A 24,141-nucleotide genomic window follows, 5' to 3' on the forward strand; every position below is an offset into this window, starting at 1 on the left:
CAGTGTCTGGAAATCAAGCGGCCAAACCAATCCCAGCTCCTGATTCCTCCCAGACCAAATCTCACGACATCTTGGGATCATGAGTGCGGTCTCCCAGGGAGTCCAAAAGCGACTTATTTCAAGAGGCGAGGAGGGGTGATGCCTGTGGCCATGCCCACCAGAATGGCAGTGAGAGGAGCTTTAGGGTGGGGGTAGGGTGGGGGTGGGATGGAGGTGCGGTGGAGTAGGGGTAGGGTGGGAGTGTAGGGTGGTGGTTGGGGTGTGGGCAAGGGTGTGGGGTGGGATTGGGGGTAGAGGTGTGGGGTGGGGATGGATGGGGAAAGTGGGAAGAGGCCCTTGTAACTGGGTGTCCAAGGGACATTTGGGGGGCACAGGCAGACAGGTGCACACAGAAACTACACAGATAGGAAGAAAAGGGCACCTCACTCAGAATGTTGTGGGCCCTAAGGGGTGGTAGGCTAGCAACAGGGGCACAACATTGACAAGGAATGACCTAGATAGGTGCACACCGAGAAAGTGGTTCTCCAAGTCAGCTGAGCCCAGAGGTCCTTGTTTTCTGGTTCCCTGAAGGAGTGCACAGACACTAGATCAGGGCAATGTGACTGGTACTGTGAAGCTGTCCATGGTGATGAGAGAATGCAGAATGCAGGTGCATGCCACTCAGCAGCCCAGGGCGAGTGCTTCCAACCCTTCCCGATGCTCTGCAGGTCAGTCCCTATCAGGAGCAAATGCCTTTTTGTAACCTTTGAGGATAAGTTACAGTTAGAAGTGCAACCTGACATGATCCATGAGCAAGCGAAAGAATTTAACCAGGACAAATAAAGTCAGGTGCTTACCAAAATTCATGTTCCTGGAAAAGAAAGCTTGTACTTCTGCATATGTGCAATCTTCCTGTCATGGATGTTAGTCTGTAGATGTGTGTGCGTGCATATGTGAGTGCAGAAGTGTCTGCCAGTATGCTAGTGAGTATGAGCTGTCTGAACTGACCTAGCCAGGTGATGGAAGTTAGATAGCGAAAACAGGAAGGTCACAGGGAAAGGTGCATAGACTCTGGCCAGCAAAAGCATTGAAGCCAAGGTACTGGTCCCCGTTATGTCACTGAGAGAGTAATTTCTAAGTACAATCACAGTGGTGCACCCAGGATGCCTGGCAGAAAGGAGAGGCAGGAGGAAAGTGCCTGGGGGTGACTAGTGAGAGTGCAGAGGATCCGAGACACAGAACAAGCTGCAATCTGACACACAAAAGCCACAGTGGGTGACCCACAGCCCCTTGGAAAACCATAAAAGGGTGTTTACGTCATCCTCAAGTGCCAGGCACTCTTTCCCTGACCTTGCCATAAACATGAGCACGCCTTAACTTTTTTGTGTGGTTTCAGAGATGGACCATCACTGCAGCATAGCACCTACCTGCAGAGTCTTCCAGTTCGAAGTATCACTCTTTGTACTCTTTGTAGAATGCATATATTGGGTATCAGGACTATAGAATGGATGACTTAGTTTGATCCTCTTGCTGCTCCTGTACCCACAGGCTTGGGTGACCAGGCAGGCTGGGATGAGTTTTTTCATATGGAGAATAGAACCACTTTGAAAGGGCTTCGATGGGGTAAATGGGCAGACATGCATGTTTCCAGCACCAGTGAGTCATGGAACTTAATAGGGAGTTGTCCTTAACATTTCAATGGCCGGTGTTTGCAAAGTTTCAGGGAGTTTCTATATGCCAGCAGAGCATGCCTCATTTCTGAAAGACGGGTGGTTAGGGGACCTGATGGGGGGGTGGGAGGATCATATTATCCATGTTCCTGCTCTGTGAGACTTTGGAGAGGCATCGTGGAAGCTGTTAATGCCTGCCTGGGAGGCAAGCTGAGGCCCACCAGAAGCTTGTTGCAAAGACTGATAATCTGTAATTGCAAACCTGGCATACATAGGGCATTTCACCAGGCTTATGATTGTCTTTCATGTGCTGTAAGAGAAACTGATCTGTCTCAAAGGACAACTCACAGATGTGACAGACTGCGGAGGGCCCCTGGGGAGTGTGGACACTTTCAATGTGACACTGCAGCTGGAAGGGAGTAGGAAACTGACGGAGGCAGTGCTGCCAGGTGGTATGGTTTTTCCAGCTGTCACCTCTCTGCCTCTCAAGTTCCAAATGGTGCTTCATGTGATTCATAAACTTGACATTTTTTAGAACTTTCAAGCAGCTGAGGCATTTAAAGGCTGTGTGAGTCTTTGGCTCTAGCTGTCCATCTCTTATATGCTGTCCATAGTAGAAGTCACGAAGTAACACAATCAGATTTCCTTCTGTGGGATCAACAATTTTGTTTTGACTTGCTAAACTTGCAAAGTCCATTTTCGTCAGTCCATTTTCCCCTGAAGGATTTACAGGCTTGCAATGAACACTGTCCTTTGGAAAAGCTGTTGGAAAAAGTCTTCCATTCTGAACATAGCTTAATGAGGTATGAACACGGACTGGTGTGCTTTGCTGAGTAGTCACTGTTTGAAAAGTACCTGAAGGGGACAAAGCTAAAGAGTTCCCCTATAATTCCATCACTGAGTTTAGGCCTTTTGGGATTTTTCTATTTGTTTCAGAAGCGGAAAGTCACTTTGATACACAAGGAGTTTTACTCATTTCTCCTGCAGAAACTGCTGTTTCTACTGGATGCTGCAACAAACTTGTGAAGGTAATCTAAGGAGAACATAACTCTGAAAAGCTATTAGGCACTATTTGTGGTGAAATATTTTTATAATCAGCTTCAGACAAAGGCTCAATAGTAATAGAACTATCTGTTGATCTTGATTCATAGTCAGAAACTGGCAAGACACTCTTTGCTTGTGATGTAGGAGTCACATAACTAACAGGCTATATTTTGTGAGCATTATTCTTACTGAAGTGACCATACCTGTTTCTCCTTGAATATGAACCTGGGGTAACTCTGTTCTATATATTTGAAACAACTGGTTTGGAATTTGAGGTCATCCTACCAAAGATCACATCACCATCTTCATTTACATGTTCCACTTCAAGAAAGATCAGTTCAGCATCTTCCATCATCTACTTGTTTGGTTGTCCCATGCTTCTCTGTCGTTCTGGTTCTTGTTCTTCACATAACATATATGGTGGTTCCATATTTTAAATACTTTTTTATTCGTGAAGAGTGTGGCCACAACTCCCAGCAATTTCTTTATATAAACTGCCACATCACTAGATGGTCAACACTGAAATCAGATAGATCATATTCTTTGCAGCTAAAGATGGAGAAGCTCTATACAGACAACAAAAACAAGACCAGGAGCTGACTGTGGCTCAGATCATGAACTCCTTATTACCAAATTCAGACTTAAATAGAAGAAAGTAGGGAAAACCGCTAGACCATTCAGGTATGACCTAAATCAAAACCTTATGGTTATACAGCAGAAGTGGGAAATAGATTTAAGGGCCTAGATCTGATAGATAGAGTGCCTGATGAACTATAGAATGAGGTTTATGACATTGTACAGGAGACAGGGATCAAGACCATCCCCATGGAAAAGAAATGCAAAAAAGCAAAATGGCTATCTGGGGAGACCTTACAAATAGCTGTGGAAAGAAGAGAAGCAAAAAAGCAAAGAAGAAAAGGAAAGATATAAGCATCTGAATGCAGAATTCCAAAGAATAGCAGGAAGAGATAAGAAAGTCTTCTTCAGTGGTCAATGCAAGGAAATAGAGGAAAATAACAGAATGGGAAAGATAGAGATCTCTTCAAGAAAATTAGAGATACCAAGAGAACATTTCATGCAAAGACGGGCATGGTAAAGGACAGAAATGGTATGTACTTAACAGAAGCAGAAGATATTAAGAAGAGGTGGCAAGAATACACAGAAGAACTGTCCTAAAAAGAGCTTCACGACCCAGATAATTACGATGTTGTGATCACTAATCTAGAGCAAGACATCATGGAATGTGAAGTCAAGTGGGCCTTAGAAAACATCACTATGAACAAAGCTAGTGGAGGTGATGGAATTCCAGTGGAGCTATTTCAAATCCTGAAAGAAGATGCTGTGAAAGTGCTGCACTCAATATGCCAGCAAATTTGGAAAACTCAGCAGTGGCCACAGGACTGGAAAAAGTCTGTTTTCATTCCAGTTCCAAAGAAAGGAAATGCCAAAGACTGCTCAAATTACCGGACTCATCTCACATGCTGGTAAAGTAATGCTCAAAATTCTCCAAGCCCGGCCTCAGCAATACATGTACCATGAACTTCCTGATGTTCAAGCTGGTTTTAGAAAAGGCAGAGGAACCAGAGATCAAATCGCCAGCATCTGCTGGATCATGGAAAAAGCAAGAGATTTCCAGGAAAACATCTATTTCTGCTTTATTGACAATGCCAAAGCCTTTGACTGTGTGGATCATAATAAACTGTGGAAAATTCTGAGAGAGATGGGAATACCAGACCACCTGACCTGCGTCTTGAGAAATCTGTATGCAGGTCAGGAAGCAACAGTTAGAAGTGGACGTGGGACAAGAGACTGCTTCCAAATAGGAAAAGGAGTACATCAAGGCTGTATGTTGTCACACTGCTTATTTAACTTATATGCAGAGCACATCATGAGAAATGCTGGACTGGAAGAAACACAAGCTGGAATCAATATTTCCAGGAGAAATATCAACAACCTCAGATATGCAGATGACACCACCCTATGGCAGAAAGTGAAGAGGAAATAAAAAGCCTCTTGATGAAGGGAAAGAGGAGAGTGAAAATGTTGCCTTTAAGCTCAACATTCAGAAATTGAAGATCATGGCATCCAATCCCATCACTTCATGGGAAATAGATGGGGAAACAGTGAAAATGGTGTCAGACTTTATTTTTTTGGGTTCCAAAATCACTGCACTTGGTGACTGCAGCCAAGAAATTAAATGACGCTTATTCCTTGGAAGGAAGGCTATGATCAACCTAGACAGCATATTCAAAAGCAGAGACACTAATTTTGCAACTAAGTTCTGTCTAGTCAAGGCTATGGTTTTTCCAGTATGGTCATGTATGGATGTGAGAGTTGGACTGTGAAGAAGGCTGAGAGCCGAAGAATTGATGCTTTTGAATTGTGGTATTGGAGAACACTCTTGAGAGTCCTTTGGATTGCAAGGAGACCCAACCAATCCATTCTGAAGGAGATCTGTTCAGTTGAGTTGAATTCAGTTCAGTCGCTCAGTCGTGTCCGACTCTTTGCGACCCCATGAATCGTAGTACGCCAGGCCTCCCTGTCCATCACCAACTCCTGGAGTTCACTCAGACTCACATTCATCGAGTCAGTGATGCCATTCAGCCATCTCATCCTCTGTTGTCCCCTTTTCCTCCTGCCCTCAATCCCTCCCAGCATCAAAGTCTTTTCCAATGAGTCAACACTTCGCATGAGGTGGCCAAAGTATTGGAGTTTCAGCTTTAGCGTTATTCCTTCCAGAGAAATCCCAGGGTTCATCTCCTTCAGAATGGACTGGTTGGATCTCCTTGCAGTTCAAGGGACTCGCAAGAGTCTTCTCCAACACCACAGTTTAAACGCATCAATTCATCAGCTGTCAAGCTTCTTCACAGTCCAACTCTCACTTCCATACATGACTACTGAAAAAACCATAGCCTTGACTAGACGGACCTTAGTCGGCAAAGTAATGTCTCTGCTTTTGAATATACTATCTAGGTTGCTTATAACTTTTCTTCCAAGGAGTAAGCATTTTTTAATTTCATGGCTGCATTCACCATCTGCAGTGATTTTGGAGCCCCCCAAAAATAAACTCTGACACTGTTTCCCCATCTATTTCAGCCCTGGGATTTCTTTGGAAGGAATAATGCTAAAGCTGAAACTCCAGTACTTTGGCCACCTCATGCGAAGAGTTGACTCTCTGGAAAAGACTTTGATGCTGGGAGGGATTGGGGGCAGGAAGAGAAGGGGCTGGCAGAGGATGAGATGGCTGGATAGCATCACTAACTCGATGGACGTGAACGTGAGTGAACTCCGGGAGTTGGTGATGGACTGGGAGTCATGGCTCACTGCGATTCATGGGGTCGCAAATAGTCAGACACGACTGAGTGACTAAATGGAACTGAAGTATAAACATACTACACATTAGTTAAGTACAGAAAAATGCACTATTTGATTATCTCCAAAACTCTAGGGTAGTTATAAGCATCCTTATCTTACAGATAAGACACTGAGCTTCAAAGAGACTAAATGACAGATGAAACACATATGACTACAAGTCTACATGACTCTAGAATCATATCTTTGTCCCATGTTGATCTTAATATCTTCTAATTAAAAAAAGAAAGGTTAAAAAAAAAAAACACCACTGGTCATTAGGTGAAATCACATGTAAAGGACGAGTATTTTTACAAAAGCACTATTGTACACTGTTTGGAAACATGGACTTCACAGTCAATGAAGATTGAGCTGGAATTCTAAGTTAGCTTCAGAGTCAACGAAGATTGAGCTGAAATTCTAAGTTAGCCACACAACATCTGCATCTCTTGGGGCAAATTTATAACTTTCAAATGTGTTTCGGTATCTTACAGACAAAAATGCTTATTTATAAGACTTAAGGTTAACAGCTCTTTTTAAAAAGCATCAGCTATTCAATGGCATCTTGTTCTGTAGTAAAATTGGAAGAAAATGTATCTTAAATGCACATTACAACTGATTTACACATACATTTCATAAATGTTAATACATAATTCATAAATGTTAATACAGAAAATAGGTAGCAAATTCAAAGAATAAAGTATCTATACATAGCTAACAAACAGCATAATTCAATGTCAAGCACTTAAGACAGGTAGCAAATTGAGAGTGAACCCTCTTGATAATCTCACCCCAATTCCACACTGATATATCCTAAATTTCTCCCTCTAATCCTGACTAAACTTAAATTCAACAGTGCTTCATCCACATGTCTCTTCCCCACATAGCAGGCAAAGTGATGCCACTATTTCACTAATACCAGTATCACACAGAGACATCACACACACACACACACACACACACAAATGAAATGCCTTATGAATATAGAGGCAAGAGTCCTCAAAAAATACTGGCAAACAAAATCTAACAACATATAAAAAAGATTATATACCATGATCCACGGGATATGGAGGTATGCAAAGTTGGTTTATTAGGAGAAAGTCAATCAACATTATGCCATTTTAATAGAATAAAGACAAAAAACACTTCTGCCTGCATAAAAAGCATTTCCCCAAACCAGCACCTTTTCATAATAGGGGGTTAAAAAAAAAACAAAACACTTAATAACTGAGAACAGAAGAGAACTTTGTCAATCAAAGAGTACCTGTGAAAGACCCACAGCTAGCATCCTATTTAATAATGAAGAACTGAAAGCTTTCCCTGTAAGACTGGGAACAACACAAGGATGTCTATTCCACACTTTGGCTCAGTATTATACTGGCAGTTCTATAGCCAGGGCAATCAGGTAAGAAAAAGGAGTTGCTGTTGTAAAAAAAAAAAAAAAATCAGCATTCAGAATGGAAAGGAAAACAGTCAAAGTATATTGGAGATAACATACTTTTATATAGAGAAAATCCTGATGAAACCACAAGTATTACACCTAACAAAAATCTTGAAGAATACATGGTAAATATTTTTAAAAACCAATCACATTTCTATACAGTGGAAACAAATGTTCTGAAAATGAAGTTAAGTAAACATTTCAGTCTACACTAGCATTAAAAGGAATACTTCAGTTCAGTTCAGTTCAGTTCAGTTGCTCAGTTACGTCCAGTCAGAAAGAGAAAGAAAAATATCATGTGGTATCACTTATGTGTGGAATCTAAAATATGACACAAATGAACTTATCTAGGAAATAGAAAGAGCCTCACAGACATAGAGAGTAGATTATGTGATTATCAAGAGGGGAAGGGTGGGGGATGAATAGATTGGGAGCTGGTGATCAGCAGAGGCAAACTATAGTATTAATATATAGAATACATAAACAAAATCCTACTGTATAGAACAAGGAACTATACTCATATCTTGTGATAAACAATAATGGAAAAGGATGTGAAAAACATTGTGTGTGCATATGTGTGTGTGTGTGTGCGTATACATATGAAAGAAAGGAAAGGTAAAGGGAAGGAAAGGAAAACACAACTGTTGGAAAGCATGTACTGAAACTGTATCCTTGTGTGATATGGCTAGATTTTAAAATGGTGCAACTGCTATAGAAAATAGTATAAAGGCTCCTCAAGAGATTAAAAATAGAACTACCACAAAATGAATCATCAATTCCACTTCTGGATATAAATTCAAAAGAAGTTAACATGGTGTCTTGAGATATTTGCATAGCCATACTCACCGCAGCACTAATCACAACTAAGACATGGAAGCATCTAAATGTCCATCAAATGTGATATATACATACAATGAAACATTTAGCCATATAAAGGAAATTCTGTCACATACTACAACATGTGTGATCCTTCAAGACGTCAAGCTAAATGAAATAAGCCAGTCATAAAAAAGACAAGTACTCTGTTTCCACTTATATGAAATATCTAACATAGTCAAGTAATAGAAAGGAAACAAAGTAGAACAATAGATCCAGGGTCTAGGGAAACAGGGAAGAAAAGAGGAGTTGTTTTTTATTTTTATTTTTAATTTTTTTGAACAATTTTAAAATAATTTGTTTGTTATTTTTTTTTAATGCTGGGTCTTGGTTGCTGAGCTGGCTTTTGGAGTAGGGGCCACTGATGAGTATAGAGTTTCAATTTTGCAAGATGAAAAGGTGTAGAGATCTGTTTCATAACAATGTGATAAGGAATTCCCTGGTAGTTCAGAGGTTAGGACTCCACGGATTCCTATCAGGGGCCTGGGTATGATCCTCAACCAGGGAACTGTCATTCAAGCTGCATAGCACAGCTAAAACAATGACAACAACAACAAATCAACACTGTGACTATGTGTGTGTGTCAGTGGCTCAGTCCTGTCTGACTCTTTGCATCCCCATGGACTGTAATCCACCAGGCTCCTTTGTCCATGGATTCTCCAGGAAAGAATACTGCTGTGGGTTGTGATTTCCTTTTCCTAAATGGCTTATGAAAGTATGTGAAATACTTAGCATGTAAAAATGGTTACAATGGCAAAATTTAGTTACATGTTTTTTACAACAATTAAAAAAAAATACTTTTAACAATGAGGAAAAGTATTTGAACAGACATTTCACCAAAGATGCTATACAAATGACCAACAATCACAAACAATACTACTTAACATGATAAGGAGAATATAAATCAGTCTTAGTGAGATAGTACTTCACACCCATTAGCTTGGCTATAATCAAAAAGAGGAATAATAACAAGTGCTGTGGAGGATATGGAGAAAAGGAATCTTCATATATTGTTGATGCAATTGCTGTAAAAAGGTATGACCACTTCTAAAAGGGGTTTGTCAGTACCTCAAAAATTAAATATAGAGTAGCCATATGATTCAGCAATTTCACTGTTTTTTATATATCCTTAAAATGAAAATATTAAGTCCATGAAAAAACAATGTTCACAGAAACATTACTCACAATAGCCACAAAGAGTATACCATCCAGATATTACCCATTATGTGATGAACGGATAAATCAACTGTGGTATATGCTCACAATGGACTACTTGTAACCCATATAACATATTCAGCCAAAAAAAAAAAAAAACATGCACTGCTATACATCCATGAAATGGATGAGTCTTGAAAATACACAAACTAGGGGACTTTCCTGGAGATCCAGTGTTTAAGACTATGCACAGGTTCCATCTCTGGGTTGGAAAGTAAGATCCCACATGCCACATAGCTAAATAAATAAATATTTTAAAAGAAAATATGATATCTGAATAAAGCCAGACACAAAGGTCACACATTGTATGCGGGAGAACTGTTAAGTAGAAGAGAAGCAGAAAGAGAAGCATTCTGTAATCCAAATGAAACATTTTTTTTGGGGGGGGGGAGGAAATGAAATACTCTGATAAAGGCAGCCAAAAAATTAAATTAAATAAAAACTAAAAATTGACCCCTGAGTTAAACATTTGGAATTCACTGGTGACATTGTCAAGAGTGGATTTAAAGGAAAATGAGAGAATTGGAGATAACAAATTCTACAAACAACTCTGTAGCAGACTATAATAAGCAAATATGAAATAAAAGAAGCAGAAGCAGGATGTGTCACCAAAACATAATTTTTCATGTGAGGTGACATTACAGTCAGTCTGTTTGTTGATGGGACCTGTCCAGATAAACAGAAAACTTAATCCAGGAAAAAGAAGAGACTTGCTAGAATATCACTGAATAAACAAGAACTGAGTAGATCCAGTACTCTTGCCTGGAAAAATCCCTTGGACGGAGGAGCCTGGTAGGCTGCAGTCCATGGGGTCGTGAAGCGTTGGACATGACTGAGTGACTTCACTTTCACTTTTCACTTTGATGCACTGGAGAAGGAAACGGCAACCCATTCCAGTGTTCTTACCCAGAGAATCCCAGGGATGGGGAACTGGTAGGCTGCCGTCTATGGGGTCGCCCAGTGTTGGACATGACTGAAGCAACTTACCAGCAGCAGCAGCAGCACACAAGAAGTGTACACAAGCCAAATAATTCACTCACAGTAACAGAAGTGAGATCATATGAAGAAAGGTTGGCATGGTGGATTAATGGGTATGGTAGCCAGCCTTCAAGATGACCCCAAGTGAATTGCATCTTCTAATATTCCCACCCCTGTGTAGTTCTCTCTCAATCTATCACAGGGTTGACCTGTGAGACTAAGCAAATACAAAAATGAAGATGTGTAACATCTGAAAAAAGACTCTGCGCTTTATCATGGGTGCAAGCTCTTTCCTAAATCACTCATTCTGGGAAACAAACAAACAAACAAACAAACAAACAAAAAATAGCAGCCTACACAGGAGCAGCCCCTTGCAGAGGCTGACAGAGGGAGGAACTGAGGCCTCATGAGTACAGTCAAGTGAGAGAGCTTAGATTCAACAAGCCAAGACTTCAGAGGTTGACAAACCAGGTAAAAGCTTGACTACAACCTCAGCAGAGACCCTGAGGCTAAACTACCCAACTGGATTTTAGACCAAGAGATAACAAACGTAAGTTCTTTCAGACTATTCACTTTTGAGATAATATATTCAACACAAACATTTTGAGTTATAATATCATTTACATCATACACACACACAGAAGAGTTCTCCTATAAATATGGCAAAAATTTAAAAACACAAAACAAACCAAAACACCTAAAACAGGAGTTGCCTGGCAGTCCAGTGTTTAGGACTCAGCCCTGTCACTGCCAGGATCCTGGGTTTGATCCCTGGTTGGGGAACTAATACCCTGTGAAGCTACATGGCAGGACCAAAACAAAACATGGCAACATTGATATGCTGTGAAGTTCAAAGCTGTACCAGCAATAGATAACTATACAACAGAGCTGTAGGCACAAGTTGCTGGGCATAGAGCTACCTATGCTCTTCTTTACTGGCATGAAATGAACTCAGATGGTACCCGGCCCCCACCCAGTAGAGTTCAATTACTTAATGAAATGAAGCCCTTAAGGGTGCAGAAATGAGCAAGTAATCCCTTGCAAACTTCTTAAATCACAACATATTTTCTCTGAATAAACCACTTTTTTCATTTATTCATTTGGCCATGCTGCTTGGCTTGTGGGATCCCAATTCCCTGACCAGAGATGGAACCTAGATCACTGCAGTGAAACCCCAGAATCCTAATCATCAGGCCCCCAGGGAACTCCCACACCTTCATTACTTTGATTTTGTAGCTAAAACCTTAGGATATGTGCATTGCCCTATTTTAGCCTCACCAAGTGGTAGGAGTCAGCTCGACACAGCTTAAAACCCATGGTGCTTTTACTCTTTATCTTTCAAGATGGCAGGAGAATGCAAGCCACCAGCCTTCCTGCTCGTTTTAAAGGGTGTAACTCAGAGAGCTCCAAAGTGACCTGAAACCATGATTGTCCTGAAGTCACCACCCACAATCAGGGTCAGCTAATCCCCAATCAGGAGAACTCTCTCTCAACAGCAATGTGTCAGCCCATGAATGAAAGGAGAAAAATGGAAGACAAGAAAGAGAAAACTGTGTTCCTTATTGTAAAGATGTCTGTCACCTTAACTCAGGGGAACACTGAAGACCCAAGCGCTTGAGACTTCCCAGGCAGGAGAAGGTCACATCCTGGGGGCGGGCAGAGGGAATGGTCACAGTGAGTCACATGTTCTGGGAATGTCCTATCCCCCAGTACCTACCTGGTCCTACCCTATGGATGCTGACCAGGCTCCTCACAGTCAACCAGAACAAGTGACTGAACTCCTCTTCTCTGAGCTGCTTCTTCCCACCTCCCTTCTCTCAGTAACAAAGGAACAAATACCTCATATGCCAATACCCTGAACCAATGGGCTGAATCTTGGGGCCCTAAGGTAGAGGGGCAGCCCTGGAGTCCCGGGAGAGGCAGAGGAAACAGGAAAACTACCAAGGCACTGTGGCAGTGAAGAGGCCACTAGATCGATTTTTTTTTTTTTTTTTTTTGCTGCGCCCACCTGACTGTATGGGTCCAGAACGGGGTCGGCCCGAGTCACAAACCCGCTGTGAATATGTCTCTGTGTGTTTAAATATATTAGGTTCTAATGGAGATCCGAGCGGGGCCGGGGGCATGACAGGCCCTTCCCTTAAGCTGGCTTGACCCACCTCTGGGGCAGGAAGGTTGCCGAAGAGCAGCGCCCGCCCAGACTAGAGAGGGGAGCGGACGAAAGGGGCCTCGGGGCCTGTGGGCCCGGCCACATGCTCCCTCCCGAGGGCCTGCCACCCCACACATGCCGACCCGCCGACCAAGGCCCCGTGCCTGTGGGGACTCGAGAAACCCTCCCCTTGGCCCTCAGGCACCACTTTGGCCACTCCATGCCCCAGTCCTTACCGGTCCCCGTTGGCGGTGGGGCCGGAACTGTCCGCAGCTCACTTGCCCCTAGGCGGTCTCTGGGTTAAACTTGAGGCAAAGACGCCTTCTCATGCCCTGGGCAACGCTGCAGCTGCCCCTACAGGGCGACAGCTGCCACCGATGGTTGGCTGCCAGGTGTCGGCGCCAGCAATCTGATTGGTCGCAAGGCCGAGTTGCAGGCCTGCATGCGCAGTGGCACCTCTGGAGGCAACCGCTGAGGGCGCAGTTAGGCTGAACCTGAATCTCAATGGACTTGGTTCTGTCAGGATTGTGCAGCTCACCAGAGGGCTGGGGGTCGGGGATGGGGGGGTGGGCTGGGGTGTGGGGAGGGTGGGGGATGGAAACAAAAAACATATTGCACGGTCCCTAGGGCACAGTGCTGAGAGCAGCATCCAAGTCTACTAGGCGAGTCCAGTGATGGTGTCCAGCATTCACAGCTCTCAGGGGTGACCTGCCCTTTGCTTATGGAACTTGACCATGCACCTGGATCTTGAAGCTCCTCCTCTTGGAATTCCATTTGGATCAATGCAGGGCAGCCTTCCCCTGTTTTTGCACAGGCTAGAGTGAGCTGAGAATGAACTTTACTTCTTTTTTGAAATTTTAGAGATTTAGGCTTTTTAATGGCTTAGGAAAACAGAAAAGAATATTATTTCAGACTTGAAAATTGTGTGAAATTCAACTTTCAGAGTCCTTAAAGTTGGAATAGGGACTTGCCAATTCCTTTGGTTATTGTCTATGGCTGAAAACTGGATTAATTGTCAAAGATTATATTCACAAAGCCTAATGTATTTCTTTTTTGGCCCTTTAAGGAGTTTTTTTTTTTTTTTTTATTTTTAATTTTTTTTAATGCCCTGGTCTGCTGGAAGTCTCCTAGCAGTCATATGCAGGAATAAAGTTTTGGTTTTGTTACAATATTTTCTTCTCTATTACATTCATTTTTCATTCTTTATTCATTTTATTCCTTCTTATCACTATGTTTGTTCTGCTGCTCATCTTTACAACTTTTTGAGATAGTTATTTGTAACTATCCTTTCTCTTATAGATGATGCTATAAATTTACCTTAATTTGCTGTTGTTCAGTTCCTCAGTCATGTAGGACACTTTGCAACCTCATGAACTGCATGCAGCACACCAGGCTTCCCTGTCCTTCACTATCTCCTGGAGTTTGCTCAAACTCATTGTCCATTGAGTTGGTGATACCATCCAACCATCTCATACTTTGCTGCCCGCTTCTTCTCCTGCCCTCATTCTTTCCCAGCATCAAAGTCTTTTCCAATGAGTTGGCTTTTCACATCAGGTGGCCAAAATATTGGATGTTCAGCTTCAGCATCAGTCCTTCTGATGAATATTCAGAGTTGATTTCCCTTAGGAATGCCTGGTTGGATCTCCTTGCCGTCCAAGGGACTCTCAAGAGTCCTCTCCAACACCACAGTTCAAAAGCGTCAATTCTTCAGCACTCAGCCCTCTTTATGATCCAATTGTCACATCCTTACATGACTGCTGAAAAAACCTTAGCTTTGACTAGCTAGGCTTTGTCAGCAAGGAATGTTTTTGCTTTTTAATATGCTATCTAGGTTTGTCATAGTTTTTCTTTCAAGAGGCATATATCTTCTAATTTCATGGCTGCAGTCACCATCCACAATCATTTCGGACCCCAAGAAAATAAAATCTGTCAATGTTTCCATCGTTTCCGCATACAACTTTAATTGTGTCCCACAATTTTTGCTGAATAGTATCTTCATTATCATTCACTTCCAAGTATATCCTAATATTCTGTTCTTAAGACAAAGATTAGATAATGCATGGGCTTCCCTGGGCTCAAATGGTAAAAACTTTCCAGCCAATGCAGGAGACACAAGAGGGTCAGGTTTGATCCCAGAACAAGAAGATCCCCTGGAGAAAATAATGGCAATCTACTCCAGTAGTCTTGCCTAAAAATTCCATGAAGATATGTATTAATATATTTATTGATATTTTAAAAGTGAATAGCATTTTAAAAGAAGTTTCTTTGTCAATTTCTCATTATTGCATTATGGTCAGTTGATGCAGTCTAAACATTATTGATCCACTGTATTTGAATTTTTCCATTCAGTTAATTATATCATACTTTAGATTTCCATTCCAGTGAAGTAAAAATGAAATTGGTGTGATATACAGAAAATACTTGCAATGTCTAAAATGTATATATATGAAATGACCTCCTTTAAGCCTCATAATTATTCCAGCAACTTTCAGTAGGATAACCTTTAACTAAGTTATAGGTTTTACCCAGATTTTACCAGTTTTTCTACAGATGTCCATTTCCAGTTTCATATTCCCATATAGAATACTGAACTGTATGAGAACACATACTGAAAAGCCACAGATACGTCCCTTAGCTTACTCTGGTCTGTCAGTTTAGTTCAGTTCAGTTCAGTTCAGTTCAGTTCAGTCGCTCAGTCATGTCTAACTCTTTGTGACCCCATGAATCACGGCATGCCAGGCTTCCCTGTCCATCACTCTGGTCTATAGCAGTTTCTTAATCTTTCCTTGCTATTCATGACTTTTGGTAATTTTCAGAAGTCTTCAGGGGCAGGTATTTTGGAGAATGACTCTCAATATGGGTTTGATATGTTTTTCCTGGTTGCACTGGGGTTTATATATTTTTAGAACTATACTTCCAAGGCTATATATATCTTATCACTGCCCATCAAGAATCCATACTATCAATATCAGTTCAGTTCAGTTCAGTCTCTCAGTCATGTCCAACTCTTTGCAACCCCATGAATCGCAGCACACCAGGCCTCCCTGTCCATCACCAACTCCCAGAGTTCACTCAGGCTCACATTCATCAAGTCTGTGATGCCATCCAGCCATCTCATCCTCAGTCACCCCCTTCTCCTCCTGCCCCCAATCCCTCCAAAAATCAGGGTCTTTTCCAATGAGTCAACTCTTCACATTAGGTGGCCAAAGTACTGGAGATTCAGCTTTAGCATCATTCCTTCTAAAGAAATCCCAGGGTTGATCTCCTTCAGAATGGACTGGCTGGATCTCCTTGCAGTCCAAGGGAATCTCAAGAGTCTTCTACAACAGCACAGATCAAAAGCATCAATTCTTCAGTGCTCAGCCTGCTTCACAGTCCAACTCTCTCATCCATACATGACCACAGGAAAAACCATAGCCTTGACTAGATGGATCTTAGTCGGCAAAGTAATGTCTCTGCTTTTGAATATACTATCTAGGTTGGTCATAACTTTTCTCCCAAGGAGTAAGCGTCTTTTAATTCCATGGCTGCAATCGCCATCTGCAGTGATTTTGGAGCCCCCCCAAATTAAGTGTGACACTGTTTCCACTGTTTCCCCATCTATTTCCCATGAAATGATGGACCCGGATGCCATGATCTTCGTTTTCTGAGTGTTGAGCTTTAAGCCAACTTTTTCACTCTCCTCTTTCACTTTCATCAAGAGGCTTTTTAGTTCCTCTTCACTTTCTGCCATAAGGGTGGTGTCATCTGCATATCTGAGGTTATTGATATTTCTCCCAGCAATCTTTTTTCCAGGTTGTGCTTCTTCCAGCCCAGTGTTTCTCATGACGTACACTGCTTATAAGTTAAATAAGCAGAGTGGCAATATACAGCCTTGATATACTCGTTTTCCTATTTGGAACCAGTCTGTTGTTCCGTGTCCAGTTCTAACTGTTGCTTCCTGACCTCCATACAGATTTCTCAATATGATTTACCACTATTTCCTCTGCTATAAAGTTATCTTCTTCCCCCTGACATACTTTGTTCTTTAGAAACAAGGCACTAAACCCAGCCTACACTTGAGGTCGGGCATGGACTCTCATCTTGAGGAAAACATCTAAGAGATACACAAATTACTGAGTATACAGATTAATTGAAACTCATTTATAAGGAAGATCTGGTTCTTCTAGCCATATCTTTTGGTTTTAAATTAATTAAATTAAATTAAAGATTTAATAGATTTCCCAGGCGGTGCTAGTCATAAGGAACCGCCTGCCAATGCAGGAGATGTAAAAGACCCGGGTTCAATCACTGGAAAGATCCCCTGGACAGGAAAATGGCAACCTACTCCAGTATTCTTACCTGGAGAATCCAATGGACAGAGGAGCCTGGTGGGCTACAGTCCATGGGGTCACAAAGAGTTGAACAGGACTGAAGTGACTTAGCACAAACAATGATTTAATACCTCAGTCACACTAGCTACATTTTAACATCTCCAAAGCGGCATATTAGACAAGGAGATAGAAAATATTTTCATTGAGAATTCCCTAGTGATCTGGTAGTTAGGGCTTTGTGCTTCCACTGCAGGGAGCAGAGATTTGATCCCTGGTTGAAGATCTAAGATCACTTAAGCAACACCCCCCCCCTTCAAAGAAAAATTCCTACAAGATGAACTCTCCATCTGAAAAATCAGATAAAAATATAAACAGGTCACCTCAGAGAAGAGAAAAATATATATTCATTTATATATGTGAAAAGCTGATCATCCTTATTACAGAATACATGTAACAATGATATTAAAAATTTTTATTGCTGCAGAAACTTCTGTGAATAGCACTGACTTAGATCATTGTTTTGCCAATATTTCTTTTCAAACATAATGCACGTTAACACATGAAACTGCTTTATCCCTGTCTCAAAACATTTGCTATTTTCAATATCATTCAGTTCAACCATTTTCTTTTTTTCATAACAATTTATCTTAGTAGCTACAAGTTATTTATGTTCAGAAGCAGGAGCATAACCACAACATTAAAGAGGCTTGTGAACTATAGAGGTGCTACATTTGCACTTTGGGTTCCTGGCAATCCTTACTCTATCTTCAGCCTGCTTGCAGTTATATTGCTTCATTTACAAATTCTGGGAGTTTTTTCCTCCTCTATTATCATTTTGTTTTTTTGTTTGGCCATCCCACATAATCTGTGGGATCTTAGTTCCAAAACCGGGTGTTGAACTCTGGCCATTGGCAGTAAAAGTATCAAGTGCTAACCACTGAAACAACAGGGAATTCTCATATATTTTTCTTTCTTTCAAATATTTATACATTTACTTGGCTGTGCTTGCAGTGCAAGGGCTGCAGCACAAGGGCTCTTCAATCTTCATAGCAGCATGCGGGATGCAGGATTTTTAATTGTCACATGAGGCATTTTTAGTTGTAGTATGTGGGATCTAATACCATGACCAGGGAATGAACTTCGTCTCTCCAATTTGGGAGCACATAGTCTTACCACTGTCCTACAGGGATGTCCTGGAACCCAGGTCTCCCTCTTGCAAGTGAATTCCTTACTCTCCTAGCCACTATAGCTTTGACTATAAGATCTTTGGTCAGCAGAGTGATGCCTTAGCTGTTTTTAAAATTTTAATTAATTAATTAATTATTCTTTCTTTCTTTCCCTTTTTTTTTTTTTTTTTTTTTTTTGCTGTCTAGGTTTGTCATTACTTTTCTATCAAGGAGCAAACTTCTTTTAATTTTGTGGCTACATTCATTGTCCGCAGTAATTTGGGGGTCCAAGAAAATAAAATCTGCTGTTGTTTTCACTTTTTCTCCATTTGTTTGCCATGAAGTGATGTGACCAGATGCAGTGATCTTCATTTTTTGAATGGTGAGTTTTAAGCCAGTCTTTTCACTCACCTCTTTCACTCTCATCAAGAGACTCTTCATTTTATGCCAATAGGGTGGTATCATCTGAATATCTGAGGTTGTGGATATTTCTCCCAGCAGTCTTTATTCCAGATTGTGCTTCATCCAGCCCAGAGTTTTTCATGATGTACTCTGCACATAAGTTAAATAATCAGGGTGACAACATACAATCTTGACGTACTCCTTTCCCTATCTGGAACCAGTCTGTTGTTCCATGTCCAGTTCTAACTATTGCCTCTTGACCTGCATGCATATTTCTCAGGACACAGGTCAGGTGGTCTGGTATTCCCACCTCTTTCAGAATTTTCCAGAGTTTACTGTGGTCCACCCTGTCAAAGGTCTCATCACTTCATGGCAAATCGATGAGGCAACAATGGAAATGGTGACAGACTTTATTTTCTTGAGCTCCAAAATCACTGCAGATGGTGACTGCAGCCATGAAATTAAAAGATGCTTGCTCCTTGGAAGAAAAGCTGAGACAAACCTAGATGACATATTAAAAAGCAGAGACATTACTTTGCCAACAAAGGTCTGTGTAGTCAAGGCTATGGTTCTTCCACTAGTCATGTATGGATGTGAGAGGTGTACAGTAAAGAAGGCTGAGCACCAAAGAATTGATGCTTTTGAACTGTTGTGTTGGCTAAGACTCTTGAGAGTCCCTTTGACTGCAGGGAGATCAAGCCAGTCAGTCCTACAGGAAATCAACTCTGAATATTCATTGGAAGGACTGATGCTAAAAGTGAATCTCCAAAACTTTGGCCACATTATGGGAAGAGCCAGCTCATTAGAACACATGCTAATGCTGGAAAAGACTGAACGCAGGAGAAGAAGGGGATGACATAGAAAGAGATAGTTGGGTGACATTCACAAACTCAATGGACTTGAGCTTGAGCAAGATGGTGAAGGACAGAGAAGCCTGGTGTGCTGCAGACCATGTGGTTGCAAAGAGTGAACATGACTGCACTACAACAAATTATTGCTTGTCTTGCTTGATTTTTTCATTGTTTCTGCAGTTTTTCATTTCTAATTAAAATTGTTCTTTGAAACTCATGGAAGGTCTAGGACCTAAAGTTTTTCTGCAAATAAGAGAATGGGTATATTGGTGATAGTTGCAGTGGCGATCTGTCTTTGGGAAAGCCCTGCAGGGTCCTGCTAAGTTATATGATGAAACAGACTGACAGTGCCAAGTGTTCGGTAGAAATGGAAATGCCAGTACTGTCAGTGGAAATACACATTGCTTCAATCACTTTGATAAAGCATTTGACTGTACCTGCTTATTAGAATGGCTCAGTCAGTAACAAATCTGCCTCCAATGCAGGAGACCCAGGTTTGAACCCTGGGTCAGGAAAATCCTCTACAGAAGGAAATGCCAACCCACTGTGGCATTCTTGCCTGGGAAATCCCATGGACAGTGGAGCCTGGTGGGCTAGAGTCTATGGGGTTGCAAGAGTCAAATACTACTTAGCAACTAAACCACTACCACATGCATGATCAGAAAATCTCATATCTAAATATACACATACAGCTATCCTAGAAATTACTAAGGAAGACATACACAGGTTCATAGGTGGCTTACTCGAAAAGACAAAATAAAAGCCTCATATTCCAAGCACAGTAAAATGGACATATAAGACTATACCCATTCATCCAAAGGAATTCTACCCAGCAATGAAAAAGAATGTTCCACAGCTACATACAATAAGAATACATCTCACTCATTTAAAAGAAAACCAAGACCAGAGGAACAGAAAATTTATTGTGTGATTGTATTTGTTTAAAATTTGAAACAGAGAAAAATGACTCCGTAGTGCTAGAGGTCAGAGAAATGGTTACTTTGGGGAGCAGAGAGTGGCCAGGAAGGAACATGGAGATTTCAAAGCTACTTGATGTTACAGAGGTGAATCAAGTACAATCTCAGTTACAGTAAACCAGACTTTATTTTCTTGGGCCTCAAAATAACTGTGGATGGTTACTGAGGCTGTGAAATTAAAAGATGCTCACTCCTTTGAAGAAAAGCTGTGACAAACCTAGACAGCCTATTAAAAGACATAGACATAAGTTTGCCAACAAACGTCTATGAAGTCAAAGCTATGGTTTTCCAAGGAGTCAGATACAGATGGAAGAGCTGGATCAAAAAGAAGGCTGAGTGCTGAAGGATTGATCTTTTCGAACTGTGGTGCTGGAAAATGAAGAAGACTCTTGAGAGTCCCTTGGACTGCAAGGAGATCCAATCAGTCAATCCTAAGGGAAATCAACCCTGAATATTCAGTGGAATAACTGATCCTGATGGCCACCTGATGGGAAGAGTCAACCCATTGGTGAGGAGGTGGGGGAAGATGCTGGGGAAATATTGAAGGCAGGAGAAGTGGAGACAGAGGATGAGATGGTTGGATGGCATCAGCAACCCAATGGAATGAGTTTGAGCAGGCTTCAGAAGATGGTGAGGGACAGGGAAGCGTGGCATACTGAAGTTCATAGGGTCACAGGGAGTCAGACATGACTGAGAACTGAACAACAAAAGCCAAGCAGGGTCTTTATGTACAGCTGGTTGAACTTCAATAGGGCTTTTCCAAATTTCTGGAGGTGGGTAGAACATAATTTTTCGCCAGATCCCTTGCTGCAGCATGTCTGGAATGTTTTGTGTTCATAGTCAATCCTCTGTAGTTTTTCCGGGTGGCAGTGGGAGTCATTGTTCCTCACAATGATGGATGCTGTCTCTCTCAGGGAAATCAACTCAATTCCAGCTGAACTGAAGTTCGGATCATTACCTCTGTTTTAGGAGGCAACCCTCACAATTGCTTTGACTGATGATTCTTGGTTTGGTGCTCTGTCTTTTCCTTCAGCTTAAAAAACTGTAGCCAGAGCTTCAAACATGGAAATACCCTCTTGTTCCAGTGCTTCCAAGCGTGATTTATGAAGGAATTCACCAGTTTGAAAAATCTGAGGCAAAACAGACAAAGCAAATTGTTCATATTTCCACGTCACATTCTAAAACGTGCCTCCACTTCAGCAAAGGCTGACGATAGGTCATTGCAAACACGGCGCACATAGGGCATTTCACCAGGTTTGTGACTTTCCTTCATGTGCTGTAAAAGAACCTGATCTGATTCAAAGGACAATTCACAGATTTTACAGACTGTGGAGAGCTCCCAGGAAGCGTGGACACTTTCAGTGTGAAACTGGAGCTGGAATGGGGTGGGAAACTGGCAGTGGCAGTGTTGGCAAGCAGTGTGGATTTCCCAAATGTCACCCTTCTGCTTCTCAAGCTCCAGATGGCTCCTCACATGTGTCATAAACTTGACATCTTTTAGAACTCTCAAGCAGCTGAGGCAATTTAAGTTTGTGTGACTCTTCTGTTCTGGCTACCCATCTCTTGTATGCTTTCCATAGTAAAAGTCATCAAGTAACATGATCAGATTTCTGTTCATGGGATCAACAGTCTTGCTTTGACTTCTTAGAGTCCAAAAGTCTGTTTTCTCCAGCCCTTCCAAATTACATGTTCTGTCTGGATTCATAAGACAGAAGCATGCCTGGTTATTTGCATAAGTCCATGATAATGAAACCCCACCATGCACATGACTTGGTGAGGTCAGGGTATCTTCCAAGGTGATAATCATATTCTTTGTAGGAGAGATTCCTGGAGGGGCATGGTGGAAGCAGGTCTCCCTGGGATTTCATCAGAGTTTAGGTCTTTAGGGATTCCCACTGTTAAAATTTACATCTGAAGTGGTACCTCACTTTGAATAAAAGGACTTTCATCCTTGCCTCCTAATGAGAGAACAGTTTCAGACAGACAGCGAGGCTACTGAGAGAGAAATTCTGAATTGTGAAGCATGGCTGGCAGAGAGCTCCTTTTATAATCAGGTTTAGACAAAGGCTTGAAAATAATAGGACTGTCTCTTCCTCCATATTCAGACTGAGAAGCTGGTGAGACAACTGCTGGCTCTGCTGCTGGGGTCCTGAGATTTGTAGGTTGCAACATGCAGGAGGGATCTGGACTCAAGTGGCCCTTCTTACTTCTGGAAGATGAGTCCCTGGTCACTCCGTTCAAAATATTAGAAAATATTTGCTTTGAACTTGAACTCACTCTGACAAAGAGGGCTTCAGAATCCTCATTGACATGTTCCACTCCAACAAATCTGACCTCAGCATCGTCATTGTTCTCATCTCTGGATTTGGACCCTCCGGTCTTTTTCTTGGCTTGTGGCGGTGTTTGTGCTTCCTCACATGGGAAGACGGGCCATTTTACTATCACTTTTGGCTTCAAGTGGCCCCTACTTCTAGTGTTTTTTCCACCGCAGGAGAAGGTCATCCCCTCTGATCTTAGGTGTCACTCTCTGTGGTGTAGTTAACCCTCAATTGTTCACTGAAAATATTAAATGGAAAAGTCCAGAAAGAAATAACTCATACGGTTTAAATTGCATGTCATTCTGAGGAGTGTAATTGGAATCTCACACCATCCTGCATCCTCCTGCCCTGAATGTGAATCGTTCCTTAGTCCTGCACATCCCACCCATTTATAACTCGTTTACCACAATGACTTTTGAGATGTCACTGGTCTTGTGACCAAGTCATCTTTATTTTACTCAATAATGGCCCCAAAGCATAAGTGGAGTGATGCTGGCCATTTAGATATGCCAGAGACAATCCATTCAGTGCTGTCTTAAAGTGAAAAGATCAAAGTTCTCAATTTGATATAAAAAGAGAAAAAAAAGTATGCTGAGGTTGCTAAGATCTTTGGTGAATGTGAAGAAGAGAAAAGAAATCTGCATTGGTTTTCCTGTCAAACCTCAAACAGCAAAAGTTATGGACACAAAGCATAGTAACTGCTTAGTTAGGGTGAAAAAAATCACTAAATTAGTACAGTAATATTTTTTACATGGATACTACATTCACAGAACTTTTATAAAAGTATATTGTTATAATAGTTCTATGTTGTTATTACACCTTTCCTGGTGGCTCAGATGGTAAAATGTCTGTCTACAATTAGGGAGACCTGGGGTGATCCCTGGGTCGATCCCTGGGTCAGGAAGGTCCTCTAGAGAAGGAAATGGCAGCCCAGTCAAGAATTCTTGCTTGGGAAATCCCATGGACAGAAGAGCGTACTAAGCTGAAGTCCATGGGGTCACAAAGAGTTGGAAATGACTAAGCGACTTTACTTTCACTTTCCTGTTATTATTAGTTAATTGCCAATCTCTTACTGTACTTTTATAAAATAAACTGCATCACAGGTATGTTTGTATAGAAAAAATATTGATACTATGTGAGGTTAGACATGTCTGCTGGGTGTCTTGGAACTTATTCTCTGCAGAAAAGTGGTGATGATTATATTTCTTTCAAAAGACAAAATTAGTACCTGATTTAATCATGGGCTGAAACATTGAGATAAGTATTCACACTGTATTTTATACTTAAGGTAACATCTCAAACTCAGTTAAGTGACATAACAGTTTTAAAGTTACTTCTCCAGCCCCTACCTTTGCCTTTTCTCCCTATGGCAGCCTGAGCACTCCTGTTAAACTCTACAGGTGGTGGTCATTGA

At 41.5% G+C, this 24,141-nt stretch overlaps 2 pseudogenes; both read right to left on the minus strand.

Annotated features, from left to right (window-relative positions):
* Nucleotides 1–1,836: 1,836 nt before the first annotated feature.
* LOC132658930 (zinc finger protein 280B-like) lies at nucleotides 1,837–3,123 on the minus strand (annotated as a pseudogene).
* A 9,902-nt stretch (nucleotides 3,124–13,025) lies between these two features.
* LOC132658931 (zinc finger protein 280A-like) lies at nucleotides 13,026–22,911 on the minus strand (annotated as a pseudogene).
* Nucleotides 22,912–24,141: the final 1,230 nt, after the last annotated feature.

Source organism: Ovis aries, chromosome Y, assembly GCF_016772045.2.
Source record: "Ovis aries strain OAR_USU_Benz2616 breed Rambouillet chromosome Y, ARS-UI_Ramb_v3.0, whole genome shotgun sequence".
NCBI lineage: Eukaryota > Metazoa > Chordata > Mammalia > Artiodactyla > Bovidae > Ovis > Ovis aries.